The sequence below is a fragment of the Egretta garzetta genome, unplaced genomic scaffold (genome assembly GCF_000687185.1).
Source record: "Egretta garzetta isolate BGI_Z169 unplaced genomic scaffold, ASM68718v1 scaffold840, whole genome shotgun sequence".
Lineage (NCBI taxonomy): Eukaryota > Metazoa > Chordata > Aves > Pelecaniformes > Ardeidae > Egretta > Egretta garzetta.
The window spans coordinates 364053-369036 of record NW_009258262.1 but is presented as its reverse complement, the minus strand read 5'-3'; the positions used below and the strand labels follow the sequence as shown (position 1 = coordinate 369036).

The 4984-nt window shown below is 37.9% G+C and overlaps 1 protein-coding gene across 2 annotated transcripts in view; it reads left to right on the top strand.

Annotated features, from left to right (window-relative positions):
* The window catches only part of CPT1A (carnitine palmitoyltransferase 1A), a 78804-nt gene that overhangs the window by 57206 nt on the left and 16614 nt on the right, over window positions 1–4984 (top strand). Inside the window, exon 20 of one of the 2 annotated variants that reach the window (XR_004842574.1) lies at window positions 471–2781. The exons of the other annotated variant lie outside the window; for it this stretch is intronic. The gene's annotated coding sequence lies outside the window, so the exon portion shown is untranslated. Of the gene's footprint in view, window positions 1–470; window positions 2782–4984 lie in introns of those variants that run through there. 2 annotated transcript variants of the gene reach the window in all.

Genomic DNA, 4984 nt, shown 5'->3' with positions numbered 1-4984 from the left:
AATAGTCTACTTGTATTCCAGAATCCAAGTGATAAAACATGCCGTCTTAAACTCAAATACTAGGAAAAGTTTGATTTGCTATGTATTAATAGCAGAATGTTCTTCAATGTATCTGCTGCTTTAGGTCAATGAATGACAAGACTTGTGGCCGTTTACCTTCTTTGTTTTTTGGGGGGTTTTGGGGGGGGAAAAAAAAAACTCACAGTGGGTTTTACTACATTGGGTCATAAAATGTGTCACCTAATTAGCAGGTATTACATATTTCTTATTACTTACAAACATAACATGTTTGCCACATTGTTATTTTATTCCTGTATAAAAAAATGGACCTGTGTGCTTGTTCATGAGAGTGCCTTAAAAAAAGAAAGATCCTAAACCCAGGAAAAAAGCTTATGCTGGGAGTTGGTTTTACATTGTCTAAGTGGTGAAGGTAGTAGTAATGCAGATCTAGTTTTCAAATTATAAATTAGGTTGATGTGGCATAAGTAGACTTGAATATATTGCCGTAGGGTGCAGTTAGGTTTAAAGCTCTAATGACATACTCCCATCTTAAATGGCAAAGACCAGTCCCTATGAAATGCAGGAGTAACTTTGTTTCAGAGCCACAGATACTCATGTGTTTGTTTTGGTGAATGGTATTGGTGGTCATTTGAGACAAGAGTTTCTGGGCCCCACGGAGTGTCAATTTAGTTAAATGCAAAGCTAATCTACAAAGCAAGGCTGCTTGTAAAGGCGGATCAAGTGCAGTTTGCCTGCTTTCAGCCTGGAAGGACCACCACTACACATTGCCAACCATCTGCATGAGAAGGGCAAACTATTACGGCTGTGGAAAATAGCTCCAGAATGGGGAAAATCCTGGCCTTCTCAAACCCCTCCTGGGAGGTGCTCTTGGTCAAGCACAGTTTCTGATGGATACAAGGAGGGAGGGGAAAGGTATTTCACTCAAAAAGGAGCATAAGGCTTCCAAGTGCAGAAATAAAATGGCTACTACAAAATGGAGTAACTTTGTGTGCCATGCTTCTCTTCCCCAGGCTTTATAGGTGTGGTTTACTTTTTACATCCTGCAGTGCAGTCAAGTGTACCTGTTAACGCAACTTTTTTTTTTTTTTTAAGTCAGGTACATGGTGTTTAGTAATGCAGGGAATGCTGCTCCAGAGCTGTGCTGATTTTAAAACGCTTTTGGGGTTGATATAAAACTTCTCATTAGACTTTGAATGTTTTCTGGCCAGTATTTCTAACTTTCTATGCCTCTTCATGTTTTTGTTCAGTTTTATTTGTTTTGGTTTTTTTCACTCTGATCTAGCTATTAAAATACCTGTATTTGTATGTTTGAGGTGGGAAACCTCAGAGATCCCAGATGCATACTTAAGCATGCTTACATAAATGTAGAAACCCTCCCAGGAATTGGCCAAAGACATTTGATTAGGTACGGTGTGTGGGAAAGGACACCTTGAAATAAGCCTTAATGTGTCTGGCAGGCCTGGCATTTATCAAAATACTGCAACAATTTTATAGTGATTTATTCTTTTGGACCTGCAGAAATAATGCACTGTCTGGTTTGGGTTTGGGTTTTGGTTTTTGGTGGTTTTTTTGTTGGTTGTTTTTTTTTTTTTTTTTTTTTTATTGACCACTGACCAATCTGTGCTTAAATTAACATTAGGGCATATTAACTTGTAGGATTTTCTTTAATAAAAAACAGGTTTAGATTTGACTCTCAGGTTTTAAATGTTTCCAGTCTAATTGTAGTTAGTGCAGTTATCAATGCAATTTTACATTCTTAGCGATTAAGTATAATTGGCACAAAAAGCTGTTTTTTATTGTAAATGTTTTAAACATTTTTGTGGTGTTAAATGTATCTTTTTTTTTTTTTTTAATTTGGGGTAGACCATAATTCCTAAACAGATAAGATTTTATTTCATTTTCTTTAAAATGTCAACAGCATGTAAATAAAATATGCTTTTTGGATGTAAATCTTAGAAATCCACAGTGAATGTAGGTTATTAATAATTAATTAATTTAAATCTTGCAGTTCGATATTGTGTACATACAGTAAAACTGCTTGCTTTTTTGCTCAGAAGCCATAGGAATGTAATTGATATGACCTAGATTTGAATGAACCTTCTAGTACGGTGTACTTCATTATAAAGTAAAATGTTCATATTCCAGAAAAACCATTAATTTGTCACTAAAACCGTTAATTACTTACGCTCAATTAGTGACACTTATTCTCAGTTAGTGACTTGAGCTCAAAGTTACGGTTCAGTAGGTGGTAAAAGTTAGGTTGGATGATAATAAATTGACCTGTTTATTAAATAGCAGTATGGAATCGGTGGAATACCTCGAATGTGCATTTTCCAAATTTCTTATTTTGGGTATTTCATGCCAGAAATTAGGAGAGTATTAAGTGCATTTAGAGGCTACCACTGTCCAGCATTAACACCATTCCAAGCTAAATATTCTTTTAAGGTCTGGGGTTTTTGAGGGACTAAGGAAATGTGTGCCTGACCTTGAAAATCATGGTTCTAATTCAGCCAATTGTTTTCTTGTATAACATATGTTAATTTAAGCTATTTTTTTATCTTGTTCAATTATTCTACATCTATGGTTGGTTATTTACATCCAATACTTTGTTTCTGTGACTTCAAAAAATAAAATAAAATTTCACAATTGCCACTACTTAGTACAATGTTTAATATCTTTTGTATCTTCTTCCCAGCTCCCTTGCTCCTGTTTTTGGACTTGTGAAATCTTTGCTATTAAATCCAGTTAGGAATGGTAGTAGCAGACTATTCAGTTTATTTTAGCAGTGATTTAAACATGTCTTTCTAGTTATTAGGGAATATGTTAATGAACAATTTTTCTTTTTCAGGTTCAGTAGACAGAAGAAATAATATAGGTCTGTCTTTAGATGAGCTTTTTTCATGAGATCCAAGTAACTGCTGGAATGTTTCTGTGAAGCTGTCTGTCTACAAGCTAGTAGATAGCACTGGTTTGATCTTTACAGTGAATAATCCATAGAATATGAATGGTAAGGCAGTGGAGAACTAGTTCAGGCACAGAAAGTTAACATTTTAAAAATTTTATTTGCTTTATCTGAAGATTCCCAGTACCTGAAAACTCCTTTGAAATTGCATTAAAACTGGGAACTACTTTGAGGCAGTTAAAGAGGATTTATTTATTTTAGCCTTTAAAGGTTCACATACTGTTTTCTGAATTGCTGTTTAATAAAAAAAAACCAAAACCACCACACCACCACCAAACAACAACAGAAAAACTCCCACAAAATCCAGCAAATAGTTTTGTGTGATACACCATTTTCATAGCCATTTAGCTTGCTGCTTTTCTGGATGTTGCAGCCTTCGCTACATGAAAGAATACAGTGACTTCAATTTCACACTCAATTTCTTACATACTGTTAGTTCCTGGTTGTATTTCAAATGCCTCTCACCAAGGCTGTGGATACTGAAGTTGTAAACTGCTGTGTTCAGTCTGAACAGAAATGGTGTATGGAAACTTTCTAGGCACAGAAAATACTGATTTATTTTGGGTTTTTTTTTCCCTCTTCCTGTTGCCTGTTTTTAAGGGTGGCAAGTGTTAAAGATTCATCTTGTATTCAGAAAATGTTGCTATAGTTGAATATGATGCATTGGATTAATCAGCTCTGGCTGTGATTAATGAACTCCTGTTGGAAAGTACTAGAATAAAAACCATAGGTGAAACCTTTGAGAGGGGAGGACAAAGTGTGGAGTTTGTTTTGTTCTTATTTTTCTCTTAACTTTCATGGCTGCGGACCTGGGCCTGGTGGGGTGGAAGTTTGTAATGAGAAGCGTAAGGAAAAACTGATTTTACAGCTTCTTCTTGGACTAATTATATGGCGCTTTATGGATGAAAGGTAGCCTGAAATTGGTTTGGGTGGTTTTAGTTGCTGTGTTTTTCCTTTAATACAGAAAATTTCCTAAAAATGAAGACATCAATATATAAAATGAAAAACTCAGCTTTGATTTCTGCTTTCAAGGAAACAATTTTTTATCTTAAATGGCCATAGGCCTGCTAGGTTTGGAGTGTTTTCTAAACTTGGTAATCTTTATGGCAGTGGCATGGCAATTCCAAGGCTTACATAGGGAGTTGTAGAAAGGGCTCTAAGAGCAGAAGCTGGAAGCCAGCTATTTCACAGAATCATGGAATGTTTGAGGTTGGGACTTTTGGAGGTTATCTGGTCCAACCTGATGGTTGCCCAGGACCATGTCCAGATGGCTTGAGTATCTCCAAGGCTGGAGACTCTACAACCTCCCCGGGCAACCTGTGCCAGTGGTTGGTCACCTAGAGTGAAAAAGTGTTTCAGGGCAGGTTTAGGCTAGACATTAAGAAAAACTTCTTCCCAGAAAGGGCTGTCAGGCTCTGGAATGGGCTGCCCAGGGAGGTGGTCGAGTCCTCATCCCTGGAGGTATTTAAAAGAAGGATAGATGAGGTGCTGAGGGACATGGTTTAGTGGTGGGATGGCAGGGTTTGGTTAAAGGTTGGACTTGATGATCTTAAAGGTCTTTTCCAACCAAAGCGATTCTATGATGTCCAGAGGGGAAACTCCTGTGTTGCAGTTTGTGCCCAACTGGGCACCATGAAGAAGAGCCTGGCTCCATCTTCTTTGCACCCTCCCTTCCACTTTGCATCTCTGGGCTAAACAGTCCCAGCTCTCTCTGCCTTTCCTCACAGGACAGATGCTCCACTCCCTTCATCATCTTCATGGCCCTTTGTTAGACCCTTACCAGTATGCCCCTGTACTGGGGAGCCCAGAACTGGACACAGCGCCCCAGGCCCGGCCTTACCGGTGCTGAGCAGCACGCTTCTCCGTGGATGATAACAGATACAACCTCTTACTCAGCACCGGGGGCCTGGTTAACCTTTGACTCCTTGTAGTGCGTGCTAAATTCCAAGGGCAATTTTTTTCCAAGGGAAATTATATTTTTAAATACAAAACAAACAAAAA